A 16,721-nucleotide genomic window follows, 5' to 3' on the forward strand; every position below is an offset into this window, starting at 1 on the left:
AAAAATTAAACATTTTTAAAGTTCAATTTTCAAATGATTTCATGTGTTTTTTGCCAAAAGCATTAGTACTTTCTAAATGTAACTTTAAAATTTAAACTATTTTTTTTAACGTAAAAGATTTAAAGAAGAGAATAATTTAGAGCATTATATTGCTGTTAGTCATTTTCTAAAGCTGGGCTAGTGTTGGTTAACAAATTCAACCCTGGTACTTTGTCCTTTCAGCCTTGGAAATAAGCAGCTTTTGGTTTTTAAGAGAAAAATATTTGGGGGTATCAGTAAAAATGGTATTTATTTAACAAAGATTTTAGTCCCAGTACTAATTAGGAACTGGGATTAGGTGATGTTTAAGGTCTCTTTCGGCTTAAAAATTCTACAAATCTTCACAGAAAATTAGTTTTCTGAAAAAACGTATAGCGATGCCTTTATTATTGAAACTGTACTTATTCAATTAATGTTTAGCTGTCTTTAGTTGTGAAGGAGTCAGAAGGTCTACGCTCTGTTTTATAATAATAATTTTGACTGGAAGTAATTTCCTAAAAAATTGATTTTGAAAGGTATATATATTTTTAAGTAATACTTTAGTGTTTTAATAAGCGCAACTTGTGGCTCCTTTACTTGGGTTTCCTACTTCAGGTCCTGAAGGTAATGCTTTATATGGGTGGTTAATTTCACAAGAAATGTTTAATTCTAGGTATTGGAAAACAAATGCTCCCTGGTATGTATCTATACGTTTATATAAATATATTTTAATATAAATTGTCTTATACATTTCACATCGTATTTTGCTTTGCTATTATTTCAAAGAATTTAAGTGAATGTGGGATAGTGCTCAGTTTCCTGAAATGATTAAATTCAGTCTCTGAAGAGTCTAGAGAAAAGGCCTGTAATGACATTGTGATGACTTTCATTTTAAGGTGTAATAAGAATTGAGTAAAATATTTTAATAGCTATTCTGTAATACCTCCTTCCAAATAGAATGTTTTTATTGCTCATTCTAGCTTACAATTTTCTGGCGATAATAATGTTGGCTTGTAATTGTTTCTCACCTAAAAGCATTTTATCCTTATGTAAAAGTTATTTCAGAAAAGTCTCCATGCGTTTATCTCAGCTGAAGCAATTACACCGAGCTCTTGAGATAAAGCTGAGTATTTCCAGATTGCTCCTAGTCTAATGCGGTACAGCCTTACAAAAATTAGGTGTTTGTTAAAGGGGGGAATATTAGATATGATGGTTTGTAGTTTAAAGAAGAAGAATGAAAAAGCCATACAAGTCAGAGAAAAATGACAAGACAGAAGGAGTAAGTACTATGTGCTATCGTAAAATTGATTTTACTTTGCTGTCCAGGTGTCACGTATTTTTTTTAAGTTAAATTTGGACTAAGGAATAAAAACTCTGTATGAAAATATGCAGTTGTTGTAGCTGTCTTTACTGAATAGGGGAGTGCTGATATATAAACTTACTATGATTGCAGCTAATGTTAGCAGGAACATCTTTGCACCTCAGTTCTTTCAGGAGATACACGCGTAAAGTTAATAACATAGCTTTTAAAGAATCAGATCCTTTGGGAACTGGAGTTGTGACATATCAGATCAATTTTCACGTAAGTCAAAATGAAATCCTTGTATCAGTTTTTCTGTGCAAGTTACACAAAGCCAATAGCTTCTAACTTGCTTTGTTCTAAACTCTAATGGGAAGATTTTTTATACAATTCAACTTGATTATAGTGGATATTTGAAGTTAGAATGTAATATTATTGCTTAATTAGCATACCATGAAGGTGCAATTTTCTATAAAAGTAAAATACACCCCCCTTAAATCTGGTTAAATTATTCTCTTCCCCTGATATGTTTGCTATAATTCCTAAGTTGGCTTTCTTTTCGTAATTAATATTCCTCTCCAAATACCATCATTACGGGACAACTGGTTACTCTTAATTTCCTTCTGCCTACTATAATTTTATTTTTTGTCTCTTTGGTGTGCTGTTATTCTTATCCGTCATCCAGAAAGTTGCATTGCCTTTGAAGCTATTTGTCTGATCTATTTTTTTTTATTTGAGTTGGGGGAGGGGAGGGGAGAGAGGAAAAAAAAAAACCCAAAACTTCTTTCCTTAGAAATTGTGTAAGCGGTGCTGAAAGATTTGAATTGGCCACGAGATGTTGTTTAAGGGGTTGATGTTAGGATATGGATTTTCCCATTACTTGCGCAGTTCAGCAAAATCTTTCAGATGTCATAGTTTATTTTTGACTAAACAGTTTGCTAAGTGAAAAATGTCAGTTGCAGTGGACACCATCTAGAAAATTTATTATAGAGAATAAGCTGGTCAGGGAAGGGCCCTCTTAGAAGGCTAGTGAAGGTGTCATCCTGAGTTTTAGCATGTTGGCAAGGGTACGGAATAGAATTTTATCTACAGGCATTTTGTGTTGATCAACTCTGTGATCCAGCCCTAGATTTTAATTTCCAGTGCCATCAATTGGATAGTTTTTGTTTAGATAATACTAGGATGAGTTAAGAAAATAAAAGTTACATTAGAAAAGCTAAATCACATACTCAAGACTCACGAGTAATTAATTGAAGCATTCAAAATCTGTTCAGATTTTTAAAATATGAAAACTATAGTTTTCTCAATGGTGTTTATAGTCTCTTTATCAAGGAATGACCTGTATAGACTCGTAATGACCCTTAGTTCTTCTAAAGTTGCTAGAGTTTGGATCCTACGAGAATACACCATACAGCGTACAACACCTTTTTGCACCCTTAATAATATCTCTTTGACTTACATTTCTGTGCTTAATGTTGCTTAACATTATTTAAGTACAGTGTACTTGTGATTCATAAATTCTCAGATTTTGTGACAACTGAGTCCGCAGCCCAAATGCAAAGACTGAGATAATACCATAAGACTTAGAGCTTCCTTAGAGAAAGAGAATTAGTGCAGAGTGGTCAGGAACGTACGGTGTATAGTCACTTATCACAATCTTAGGGGTTTTAACACAGTTTACTGCAGACATTGTGAAAAGATTGAAGAAGAATTTGATTTGCTGGAAATAAATTATTTTTAAAATATCCCCTCATATGGATTTAGAAAACATTCAATTTATTCAATCAACAAACATGTATTCAGTGTCAACCATTGTGCCAGGTGCTGTTAGTGGCTCTTAATTTAATATTCACCATTAATTCCGTATTAATATTATTGGTCTGATTTTGAAGATTATGGGAGTCTGACTAATTATTCACACATCATCAGGTAATCACACACAGTCCATATCATTCTGGAACTTGTATTTCTCTTGTGTATTCTTTAAATGGCTTAAAATATATTCTAGGCATATATAAAAAAAAAATTTTTTTTTTTTTTTTTTATACCACTGTAGAAGAATATACAGGCAGTCTCCTGGTTATGAACAGCCAACTTAAGGATAACTTGTACATACTTAAGAACAGACTGCCATAAAACCTATTGTATTAAAATTTTTAGTTAAACACAATGATTCATAACAATGAATACATGAACTACTTTGTTACACTCATGAAAACATTGTGCAGTTTGGAAGTGTTTCTTAAGTGTTTTGTATGCATAGACAGGCAAAGTATATGCTAAGACAAACATTTGACTGACGCTAAACAAGAATTGTATGTACCTGTTCGGACTTACCTACAAATTTGACTTAAAGACAAACTTGGGAAGGAATCTTATTTATAACCCAGGAACTGCCTGTATTGGAAAAGCAGTCAGAATGTACTTTAAGAAGTTATCTTATGGATAACTTCCTCAAGGTCACAGAGCTGGTAAGTGGATGAGATAACTTACCACCCAGGCCCTTCAGACTGTATTTGTTCTTCTAGTCATTCCACAAATACTGTCAAGCACCTATGATGTCCTAGTCCTATTTAGGATGCTCAAAATAAAGCAGTGGATGTACTAGGCAAAATCTCTGCCCTTAAAAAAAATCTCTGCCCTTAGAATACCAAAAAACCCAAGCCATTGAAACGATTCCAGCTGATAACCATCCTATAGGACAGAGTAGAACTGCCCCTATAGGGTTTCTAAGGAGCAGCTGGTGGATTTGAATTGCCGATCTTTTGGTTAGCAGCCTTAGCTCTTAACTACTGCGCCACCAGGGATCCACCCTTAGAATAAAACCAAAAAAAACCTGTCGCCATTGAGTCAATTCCGACTCATAGCAACCCGATAGGACAAAGTAAAACTGCCCCCATAGGATTTCCAAGAAGTGGCTAATGGATTCGAACTGCCAACCTTTTGGTTAGCAACTGAGTTCTTAAGCACTGGATACTTTAATTATGCTCTTCCCCTCCGAACCCAGGGATTCCCCAGGGCCAAGAGGATAAATTTTTAAAATTTCAGGCATTCTTTAGATGTTTCCATATTTGGGATCAGTTTTTTTTCCCCAACTACACCATTGCCTATTTCTGAATAGGAATTTTCTACCCCAGAAGGCTAATTTGCTCATTGACACACAAAGTTTGTCTTGTATTTTCACTGATCATTCCTGTACCTGAGATGAATTTGTCACTGATTTCTCAAAGCCTTCCATTCCTCAAGGGCTGGGTCAAAGCCCCTGGCCTCCATAAAGCGTGTCTCAGAAATGAAATCCTCAAATTCTTTTACCCGCATGATCATTTGACACATGACTTCTGCAAGGTTAGGTACCATTTCATGCTTTTCCTGTGTCTGCCATTGGGGCAGTGTTTGTGGATGGGGCCAAATGAAACAGTGACAGAAGAGTTCAAGGGACCAGCTGTGAAATGAGAAGAATGTAAAAGCAGGTATAGAAGGCTTGGAAGTAAGAGTGCCACTGCCTAGCCCAGTGCCTGGCATAGAGGGTGCAGTGGGCACATGTTCCAGGCTGGAAAGATGGAGGGAGGAGAGAGAAGGGAGAGACTGACAACCAGAGGAAGGCTAACAGAGAAAGGGAAAATAATATTCCTAAATTTATAACCCAGGGCCTTTAAAAAAAAAAAAAAGAGAGAGACCTTTAAATATTTATATTAGATTCAAAGATCCTATTAAACGAGTGTGTAGATATATACAATAATCTTTACTTCCAAATATATTTTTGCTTCTTCCTGGAATAATCGTACGTTTGACATAGACTGAAGTTTCTGGTATTTTCAAAGAGAAAGTGCAGTTGTGCTATGTTTGTGTATTATTTCCATACCCCGGGACGTTTTTCAGTATCAATGAAGTTGCTGATCACCTCTCCCAAAAAAAAGAGCCATTCCCTTAACCAACATCAAGTTTTATTAGTTAATATCTCATGTTGCATTTTGTTTGTTTGTTTGTTTGTTTGTTTTTAATAAAAGCCAAATTCAACATTCAGCCTCCTAGTGTAAAACTCTTCTGTGAATGCCAAATAGTTTAAGCAATTCTCAGGGCTAATTTCATTTATATTTTTGCTCCATTGTACTCAAAAGTGCCACCTCGAAATCTCCAAATAAACATATATGTCTGTATTTTATGGGCTCACAAACTAAGACCTTGAGGCAGAAGTTTTCCTTCATAGGAAAATCCAGGTGGATATTTCTTAAAGCAACTGCTTTAGCTGACCTGTGCTGTGGGACTATTTTGCTGACTGTAAGAACCCAGGCTTGTATATGTAGATCTGAATATAGGACTTATGTCAATTGGGTATTAATATTACATGATATATATAATCTGTAGCACTTACTAAATTCTCTGAGTCAAGCAAGCTGGAAAAGCTTCACCTTTAGCACTGCAGAGAACATAGTAGCCTGCGTGCACCCCTAATTTGTATGGGTTTACCCTGCTGAAGCAGCCTGATTTTGGGGGGATTCCTACCGGGTAGTAGATAGGGCAAGGCTACAGCTTTGGTCAGGAGGCTTTGGGACCTGTCCTGCTTTTAGGAAACAAGGACCGTTTCTGCATTCTATACAGTAATAGTAGCAGTTGAGCAGTCCATGAAAGTTCCAAAAATGAAACTGTGCTCCAAATGCTTATGGCATGCTGTGCTGATGTCGATAAAATGCAGAGGAAGATCTTGGCTCCCCTTTTAACCCTAACCTTCTTTGGTCCTTTCATTTTGACGCTAATTTCAGGCATGAACCTTGGCAGTTAGCTACAGTGTGTAATTGTTGAGATCTTGCTGCCACCTGGGTGCACAATTGAGAGCAGCAAACGGAGAACAATATTTAGCCCCTGCGATTTGCCATAAGAACGCACCACATGCCGTTGGAAAGTGAAATATCTAATCGGCCAGTTTTCTCAATGCAGTCCCAATCAGTTGAATCAATGGAAGATTTTATTTTGTTTCCTCCAAATTAACAGGTTGTTTTTGTCGCTGTGACAATAAAGCCATTGGCTCCCTCTCAATTTTGTATCATATAAATTCAGGGGAACACTGCATGTCAATTTGAAGGACAAACATAAAGAATTTACCTTTTAATATGCTAAATTAGTAACTCATTTTGGTCAAAAATAATAAATGAAAAATAACTTCCTTGTGTCCTCTGCTTTGTTGGTTGGCTGTGGACTTAATTGTGTGAAAGGCTGTAAGTGAAGCACGAATAATACTATTCCATTTTTAGGCGTGTTGTATGATGATGCTGTTGGTCTTTAAAAGAAATTCCATTTGGTGACATTTACAAAAATAATTTCATTTTAGCAGTTTTTAAATTTAATTTAAAAAATGGTGTAATTCTCAAGTGGCAAGCTAGTCACACAGGAAGCATATACTTAATATGGAAACATATGAGACATACATTGTTTTCCAACAGATATTGAACTTATATTGAGACCAGGGAAATAGGTTAGACAAGTAGGAAAAATGCTTTAAGAATAGAACTATCTGTGTCACCTGGCATATTAAAGATTCCCATCTACTTTTTAAACTGAGTGATTTCAACCTACTAGACAGATTTGAATCTAGAGCTTTGTTGTCTTCACTTCCCATTAATCTGGCTAATTCAGTCCAGTTCAGTTCACCACGTTACTCAGTGGCTCTCTAATATTCATCAACGTTTTGACCTCCCTCAGTCGAATATCTCTTGATATTATTATTTTATTTTTTTGTTGGGTAAATAAAATAAAAAATGTCACTACATATGGCATAGAATTCCTGGTTCTTCCCTACAAAACAAAACATTTTTTAGGGTTCAGAATTTCTACTTGTTTGGGGAAATTCTTGTTTTCCATTCCAAGCTGGGTAAAAGTTGGTACACTATATGTTCTTTCTAACTGCAATGGTATCTCTTTGATCCCCAAATCATGCTTATTGTCATAAATTTGGGAAGATTTTCAATCATTCATTCATTCAATTATCCGACTGGAATTTTTTCTTAATGACTTAGTTTGACCAGTGTTGCTGCAGGCACTGTGGAAGATTTTATAAAAGAAAATGTACTATTTCCCTCAACAACTATAGTACCATTGGAGAGAGAAAAAGAACCTTCAAAAACTAATTGGATAATATAATAAAATTACTCTTAGCCATCACACTTTAGTACTGTGGAGGGAGAAGCTATTTCCTCACAGGTAGAAATCAGTATTAAAAATCAAATATAGCATTTTAGGTTCAGAATATTTATTGTGTTAATAATGAGAATACTTAGAATGGCTAGTCTTTGAAAATGGATTTTGGAGTTTAAACTTTTCAATCGAATTCATCAACAAAAATACAAGGTTTTCATTTTGTGAGGTTTTTTTTTTTTTTTTTTCCATTAACTCCATGGAGCTGTTAGTAATTACTTAGGCTCTCCAAAGCTTACAAATACCTTAATTTATTAAAGGCTTTAAATAAAGTGTGTGTGTGTGTGTGTGTGTGTGTGTAGGTGCATGCACACTGGGGGAGGACGATATGAAATTTACTGCTGGCCTAATTGTCCTCGTGATATTCCTCCAAAATTTGGACATAGATATAAATTGAAATGTTTTAAAAATATTTTGAACTGTTGTGTATATGTCTATCTTCTGAAATACTTCAGCTTCCTCACTGTCTCCAGAAGAGAGGCTAACACATTCTCTGTGACGGAAAACTTTTTAAAGCTGTCTTTGACAACATCCCTGGATGTGTAACGGCCCTGCCCATAGCTCCCTTCTCTGGCACAAATATTTTGCCATTTACCCATATAAATAAAAACACTATTCCAAATAAAACCTAACCTTAAACAAAGAGCTTTGGGATTGGTTCGGTTCTTATTTTCTATCTCAAATATAAAATTTTAGGATTTTCAAGACAAACAACAACTTCATACATATGCTGATTATCATTTTCCAGGGAGGCCAAAGAGTAGCCAACATTTTTAAAATTTTACTTAAAAAGCCTCGAAGTATTTGCCCTCAGTTACTTTTAGATCTCTGTGTGGAAGATAACAGCAATGACTTAATTATTCTCTTTTATCTTGTGGCGTATATATTTTGTAGACGTAAAGAGAAGAGCCTTGTCTATTTCTACCTTCTTCACTCAGTGAAGGGAAGACTTGGATAGAAAAATGCATACCCTGCTCTTACCGCCAGACATCCCCTATGGACAGTGTATAGCAGCAACTAAGCAGAGCAGGAGAGATGTCCTATTATTGGGGAGGCTGTAGCAAAGGGCTAATCCACCCGAATCCCATTTTACCAGTTGCTGTCGAGTCCAGTCTGACTCATGGCAACCCCGTGGATGTCACAGTCAAACTGGCAGATTTTTCAGAATTAGATTACCTGGCCTTTCTTCCAGGGTGCCTTGAGGGAGAGCTTGAACCTTCAGCTTTTTGGTTAACAGCCAAGTGCATTACCGTTTGCACCACCCAGGGATTCTGTCCTCTTTAGGAATGGATTTATACTCGACACATCATGAAAAAATCAGACAGACAGGTGCTTAATGAGACCCACTTCAAGAATAGATAGCCGCATCCTCTCCAGGAGATAGCAGCCCTTGATGCTCACTGTCTTTTGTAATCAGGGTTCACTCTCCACCTGTCTAAACAGATAATGACAACAGAGACAATACACACCTTCTCCTTAATGCCTTTGGTGCTCCCCCTCAAAAAACAACTCCTTTCGTTACTGTCTCCTTTGTAGCTGTATTTCATTTTGATAGCCATTTTGTCGAAGGCACTTTTGAACTCTACGCAACATAAAAAATATGGTTGGGAAATTTTCCTTCAGTGGGATTTCCCCCCAGCCCCCACTGAGTGATTTAGAACATGAAGATTAAAGAGTTAGAGGCATTATTTCTGACCTACCTTAAAAAAAATACACTTTTAGACTCACAGCGTTTGAAGACAAAAAAAATCAAGAAGTCCTGAGTATGATACATTGGGGAATGTGGTATGCGGTTAAATTTGTGAAGAGAGGAAGGAAAATATTTGGGGTGGGGTGGGGGAGAAATATGTTGTGGAATTATAGCCACCTATTCTCAGCTTGGACACCGTGGTGGCTAATGGTTAAGTGCTACAGCTGCTAACCAGGAGGTTGGCAGTTTGAATCCACCAGGCGCTCCTTGGAATTTCTATAGTGCAGCTCTACTCTGTCCTATAGGGTTGCTGTGAGTTCGAATCGACTCAACGGCAGTGGGTTTGGTTTAGTTTTGGTATTCTCAGCTTTGGCGCTCTGGTGGCACAGTGGTTAAGTGTTGAGCTGCTAACCAAAAGCTTGGCAGTTCGAATCCACCAGCCACTCGGTGGAAACCCTATGGGGCAGTTCTACTTTGTCATATAGGGTTGCTATGAGTTGGAATCAACTTGACAGCAAAGAGTATTCTCAGTTTTACTTTCGCATGCTAGATCATGATGTCTGTTATCTCCAAATTTGATTTTGGTACCTTACCTCTGGAAGTAAATATGTTTTGTAGCGGGTACTCCATCTTGTTCATTCTTTTAGGAGATTCTGCACTGCTTTGGTACCTCACCAGCATGCTCATTCATAACAACCTGATTTTGGAATAACTTTCTCAATGTCCTCTAGGTCCTTACCCCAGTGAAGTAGCCAAAGTATTTTCGTTCTGATGTTTCTAATGGCAGATCAACTTTCTTAAGCTTCATCTTGGAGTATTTAAATACGAAATCAAAATTTTAGTGCTATAACTGTGTCCAGGAGCACAAAGCCTTTTTTTTTTTCTCTTGCACCTGTGGTGAATCCATATCTTGCCAGTGATCAATGATTTTCTGCCCTTCAGGTTCATGTTCATTTTTCTAGGCTACATTGATTTGTCATGATTTCAGCCAATTTTACATTTGAATTTCAGTGCTCTGTGATTTGAGGGTCTCACGTGGTGATTGAAAGTTTAATAATCTAGTATTCAAGTGTACACTTGGAGAAGAGGGTTATTAGTATGCAGACATCCTTGTGTGATCATCGGAAGTGTACTTGAAAGACCGTCTCACCTGATAACTCCTTTTCTTGTTCACTTGGGGCTCTAAGTGAAGAAATAATCTTTGTGGCATGAAGGTGTAGGCTTGGCAATCAAAGCAAATTTAGTTCAAATCCCAGATCTGCCACTGCCTGTTATTACCTTGGACCAATGGCTCAACATCTTTGAGATGCAGTTTCTTCCTCTGCAAAATAAGGATTATAATAACTGCCTTTTTCACATTTCTTGACCATTTCCCATGTACTAGACATTGTGCTCACAGGGGCTATGAAGCAACTACTATTATGATACATATTTTACAAATGGCTGCACTGAGGCTTGGGAAGGTAGAGAAAATCCACCAAATGCACACAGTTAAGTAGTGGGCCTTTTGTTGGTTCTCTTTGTCTCATAGGTCAAAAGGTACACATAATACATTTTAATGCATATTGCCATTTTGCTTTCCAAGAAGTCACATAGCTGTCAGCCCTTGGCTATGAGAAACAGTATTACAGCTGTCATTTGTATTCACCTGTGTTGCTGCTTTGCAGACTGATGCTATTGGAGAGTGTGCTTTGTAAATAGCTGTGGAGGGCTTTAAGATGTGAGAGCTGCTTTATGCTTTTCTTCTTGAAGATGGTGATGGTGCACTCGTCATGATGAGCACAAATCCTTTTTACTGAAGATTCTGGGTAATGCCTGTTCCATGGCATTGAATGCTAGTCTATGAGGTAATTTTTGTACCTTAGATGAAAGAGTGGATACCATTTCCAGAAGAGCTTGTTATTCTCAGGGAGGAGTTTTATAGCCTTGAAAACTTTCGTATTTGTGGTTTGTATGACTCTTGATAAGGAAAAGTGAAAGAATGATTTTCCTGGAATTTAAAATTTTTATTCTTTGTGGCTTTATCTGCTGCCCATTCACAGGACACTGCTAACTCCAGCTTCTTCTCCCACTTCATCTGCAGGCTTTTGAAGTCTGTGGGATGCCCAAGGGTGTATAGAAACACGGAAATAGCACAGTCCCTTTGGTTAAGAATAACGTGTCAGTTTTCTTTTCTTGCTTTTGTGTGCTCTCTGGAGCTCACCCATGCATGATGTTCCAGTTGACTTCAAAGGCAAGTCCATGGTTGGATTAGCTCCACAGGACAGAGAGCAAGGTAAGAAACAGGCTTAGTGCTTTCAAGGCCACTGGGGAGCTGAGAGAGCCCAAGCTATTTGGTTTCTAAGATGATTTATTTGTTTATGCACTCATGGAAGAACAGGTAAATTTGCATAATACCCTCTATTGTATGGTCACCATTAAAATGATTTTTAAAATGATGATTGGACAGTATCCAAAGAGGTTGAATGATAGCTATATAATTCCTGCACTTGAGGAATTTAAAATCTAATAAAGCAGATACAGATATAGGAAATTTGGAGTGAGAAAATACTACTGAGGTCATGAAGACATGAAATATGCAAATCATAGAATGATTTTAGGTATTAAAAATGGAGTAAAGAAGGGAGCATGCTTGAAATTGCTACCAGAAGCGTTTGCTTTCCAGATCCTGTCATTAAAGAAGACTTCTCACAGGAGGCTAGAGCCAGGCAGTGCCAAAGGAAGGAAGGGAAAGGACTGGGTGAGTTAAAGACATCATTACAAACATAGGGCCCACTTTGAGAAAAGGCTTAGGAGTGGAAAAGGAATGATTGGATGACGTGAGCATTGAGATAACTTGCCTGAGAAGAATGTGGAAGACTAGAGAGGTCTAAGAGGCAAAGCATACAGGGCATGATGAAGTGCCCATCTGGACTGTGAAACAAGAAGAGCCTGAAATACTAAGCATCAGCATGAAAGCCTAAAGGGGGTCCTTCCTAAGGAAAAAGTAAAGGTGATGAGGCCCATGGAAAAATAGAAAAAAGAAGCAACCTTAGTAACTCGCGTGTGTATTGATTTGGCTTATTTATGAAGACTAGGAGTTTAAGGAGTCCCTGGGGTGCAAACTGTTAACAAGCTTGACTACTAACCAAAAAGTGGGAGGTTTGAGTCTACCCAGAGGCACCTCAGAAGAAAGCCCTGGCAATCTACTTCTGAAAAATTAGGCATTGAAAACCCTATGGAGCATTGTTCTACTCTGACACACGTGGGGTGTCAACTTGATTTACTTGGAGTCAACTTGACAGCGGTTGATTTTAGGAGTTTGAAGGTGGATAAAGAGTCTTAATTTTCAGAAATCAAAAGACAAGATCCAATAGGCCGTAATAATCCAGGTGAAAGATCATCAGATCCTAGACTGTGACTGTAAGTGGGATGTAAAAAAGGGGTAAAATTACCAGTCGTGAGGGAAATAATTAAACAAAACAAGACGAAACAACAGCACCAACAAAACCCAGCACTATAGGAGGTAAACAGTAAAGGATAAAAAGAAACTGAAAATTGTTCGAATGTTTTCTTTCTCTGATGGAGAAGTTGCACATAGAACAAGGCTAAGTGAGGCTTTAGAGGACCCCAGAAAATTGTAGAAAGAGGACCAAAAGTATTTGTTGCATGTTTCTATTCTGTTTCTGGGATGAAGAGGAAAAACATAGGTTATTTCTTTGTATTCTGATGATTCCATTTCATCTTCATAATCACAAAGTAAGTGTTAGTTAAATTTATATAACACTTTCATAACTGTTGGGATATATGATTGCCCAGCTGCTTTTTCCACCTCTCAGGTGGATTGGGAAGCTGGTTTCCCCACTGACTACATGCCGCCACAAAGCAGGGGCCTTTATGACTGTTGGAAACCAAAAAAAGAGTGTGCAGCAAATTATGAGGTGTGTGCATTTTTGTAGGAGAAAGAGAAACTTTGAAAAATTTTCTTTGGAACACTGTATATCCCTCTGGACTCTAGTGGGTGTCTGGCGTAGAATTAGTGGGATACAGTTTGTCCCTCAGGACTTGGAGGGTGGGATTGCTGGAGGGGGCAAAAAAAACAAACCATGCTATCTACAAAAAATTCAACAACACTCAATGACTCATCATGCTTCCATTAATGAAAACACATGGTATCAACAAAAAACTCAAAGCAGAAAATAATTAGGTCTTGAAAGGGTTTTAAAGCTAGAAGCACTTTTTAATTTCCTAGCCCACACATACCACAATTTTTTGAGGTCATCTCATTCAGCATTATCTAGGGAGACACTACCCAGAGAAACTGCTGTCTGTGTGGTAACCAAATCCACAGACTTTGTATTACTGAACCTCAGCTTGAATCTTGACTGCGGTGGTGTCCTTCTAGTTAATAGAGCGGAAATAGAAATGAATCATTTGTCTCCTAATATTGTCATTCTGACTTTGCTTTTGGAGACACTGGCATGTGGACTGTGGCTGGAACAATGCTACTTTGATTTGTCACCAAACACTTGGACTTGGACTTTGAAGGGGAAGAAAAATATTGCGTGAGTCAAAATGAGCTTTTCATTTGCAAAAGAAAAGGCTATTTGCCTCTTTTCTAATTATTATTATTAAATGTTTCTCTCCCAAGATATATGACATAATTTTATTGCTTTGGAACTGCTCAGTTTTTGTTTCAGTATCTGCAAATAGATATTTTGATTGAATTTCCTAATTGTTGGAAAGTATAACTGAAGTATCTGTAAGAGTTTTCTCTCAGCTGGAAATTTGGTAAGAGAAAACCATCCAGGGGAACCACCTCATTTTATAGTCATAATGAAGACTGAACTTGGAGAAGGGACTTGTTTAAGGTCACACAGCTAGTTAGTGACCAAGCCAGGAAAAAATTAAAAGCTATTCATATCCAGATGACCCACTTTAGTTGTGTTGCCCTATTCTTTCCCAGTGTAGAAGATTCTAAACAGTAGAAAACTACCTCTAAATATAATTGCCATTCAGTAGTAAATCAGGTCTCATATTTAATGTCTCATGGTGTGTCTGTACATCTATCACCTAGGCATTATTATAAAATAAAGTATGAAACACTCATACTTTAAAAGATTTTTAAAAGATAGTAATTATATAAGAAAAAAAAATCACCTTAAGAAAAAAAATTACCTGCTTTTCTTAGGCAATTTATGAAGAAAATAATGAACCTGACTCCATCTTGTCCCATTTTTTTACTTGCTAAACGGCCCACCATCCTATAACCAGGGTGAATTGCCCAGAAAGTTTCTCAGAATGTGAATGTGGTGGGAGAACAGCAAGGGGAAGGGAAGTGTGTGGAACAGCCATTGATGGAGCTGCAGTTAAGTTTGCGGGGATCTGGGTGGGCCTTCAAGAAGAAATGGTCATGGATTCAAATGTATCCCCACATTTCTCTTGTCCGATAAGGTCCCCTCCCTTGTCCTGGTCCCTCTCTACCTTCACTCTGACCTTTGTCCCCCCACCTCATTGAAACCTCTTAAAAATTTGATGTAGGTGTACTTTTGGCATTTCCTGTCTCCACTATGTAATTTCCAGCATCTGGCGTTTGCTCTCACTTTGCAACTGAACTAATGGTTCCTAAATCACAAAGTCCAGTGGGTCTTTCACTTCCTTCCTGGATCTCTCTGCACATTTGACCCTATTGATTGCTCCCTCCTTCTGAATATTTCCTGCTCCCCTAGCTTCCATGGCACCATACCTTCCATGTAGTTCCCTAATGGTTGCTTCTATGTCACTTTCATGGACTTCTCTTCTTCCTCCTCCCCGACTCTTCCAGTACTTTCTTCTACTCTCATGATTTGCCTTACTCATATATTTCATATGTAGCTCCAATCCCTTTCCTACAATTCAGATTCAAATATCCAACTGCCACGTTCACCAGATACCTTCAAAATCACTATTTGCTAACTAAGTTCATGAATGTTTCCCTTCACTTGGTTCTTCCTCATTCTGTGCTCTCTATCTTGTTTTGTGATACTGCTAACCACTCAATCACCCAATTGAGAAACCCAGCAGTTAGTTTTGGCTCCTCTTTTCCCACCTTTGTTTTTCTCCATATCAAATGCATTGCCAGCACCTTTTAATTTCCCCTCTTAAATATTTATGGAGTCTATCTCTAACACTCATCGTCACTGCCACTGTTGTAGTTCATGACTGCTGCCACTTCCAGTGGTTCATCTTTTGCTTAGACATCGTGCACTTTTAATGGCCTTTTTTCTGAGAGTCTTGGCATCCTCAAATCAACCTTACCTACAACTCAACCTAGGCCTGCTGATTTCAAGTTCAAAACCCTTCAGTGTTTTTTTTTTTTTTTTTTTTCACCGTGATGAATGATGTCCACAGTGGCCCAGTCTAACTTCTGGCCTCAAATCCTGCTACTTCCTGTCTCTATCTAGTCTTGTCTCCCACAATTTCCTATCCTAACTTTTGCTCTCCAGCAATACACAACAAGTTGAAATTTGACGTATAAGCCATATCATTTCCCACTTGTTTAACTTTGCTTTTTCTGTTGCCTCTGAGTTGCTTCTCACACCTGTTCTCTGGCCCACTCCTAGTCCTCCTTTACTCAACACAAATGTGTCTCCTCCTCAAGCACCTTTCCTTTATGTGTCTGGTCACCTCATCCCACTTAGCCTTCTCATAGGACCCTGTGCATAATCCAGTCATCGCATTAACTATGCAGTTTTCTATTTTGTGTATCAGTTGGGCTCTCCTATTCATTGCTGCCTAATTAAAGCCACAGAATGGTCTTTGAATTTGTAGCATGTAGTGCAGCACCCAGTATAGAGTAGGTACTCAGCACATGTGAATGAATAATGAATTAATAGATAGGTAGACAAGACAATAGGTAGGTAGAAAAATAGATAGAAAGATGATTGATTGATAGATAGATTGATAGATGATAGCTAGCTAGCTAGATAGATAGATTAGATTAGATAGATTAGATAGATGATAGATAGATGATCTCATCTACAGCTTAGCATCTTCTGGGCCTCCCAGACAAAACTTTCCTTGACAATAATGTAAAGAGAAAAGATCTTCTGTGAGTTATACAGTCCATTGACAGCTGTTAGCAATGTAATTCCTTCAACTAAATAAAGACCTCTTTAGATAAGAATTTGGTTCAGAACTGTAAAAATCATTGCCTGTTCCGCTGCTGATTATTATGAGTGTTCATTTAAGGATGCTTATATATATATACACATATATATATACATATATATATATATACACATATAAACTTTTAACTTAATTTTACCTTTCAATTACTTCTGAGGAATAGTAACTGAGTCCCAAATCTATGAGTATGTTCATTTTACCTTCTTCTCTGACATTAACACTTTACTAATACCTACATTTTATCCCCAAAAGAAGCTGAAATTAAAAAAGATTGTTATTGGGTTGCACAGAGCATCAATTAGCTTAGAAATGTTGCAAGAATCTACTTCCTTAGTTTTCAGATCAGCCCTCTTACTAGTCTATGGCATAGTTTCTCTG

The 16,721-nt window shown here is 37.4% G+C and overlaps 1 long non-coding RNA gene across 22 annotated transcripts in view; it reads left to right on the top strand.

Moving 5' to 3' along the window:
- The window catches only part of LOC126075907 (uncharacterized), a 319,320-nt gene that overhangs the window by 76,005 nt on the left and 226,594 nt on the right, over positions 1 to 16,721 (top strand). The window contains exon 1 of one of the 22 annotated variants that reach the window (XR_007517342.1): positions 5 to 13,741. The exons of 20 other annotated variants lie outside the window; for them this stretch is intronic. This is a non-coding gene — a long non-coding RNA (uncharacterized LOC126075907). Of the gene's footprint in view, positions 1 to 4; positions 13,742 to 16,721 lie in introns of those variants that run through there. One more of the 22 variants, XR_007517344.1, reaches the window with a different exon arrangement.

Source organism: Elephas maximus, chromosome 4 (genome assembly GCF_024166365.1).
Source record: "Elephas maximus indicus isolate mEleMax1 chromosome 4, mEleMax1 primary haplotype, whole genome shotgun sequence".
NCBI classification, from domain to species: domain Eukaryota; kingdom Metazoa; phylum Chordata; class Mammalia; order Proboscidea; family Elephantidae; genus Elephas; species Elephas maximus.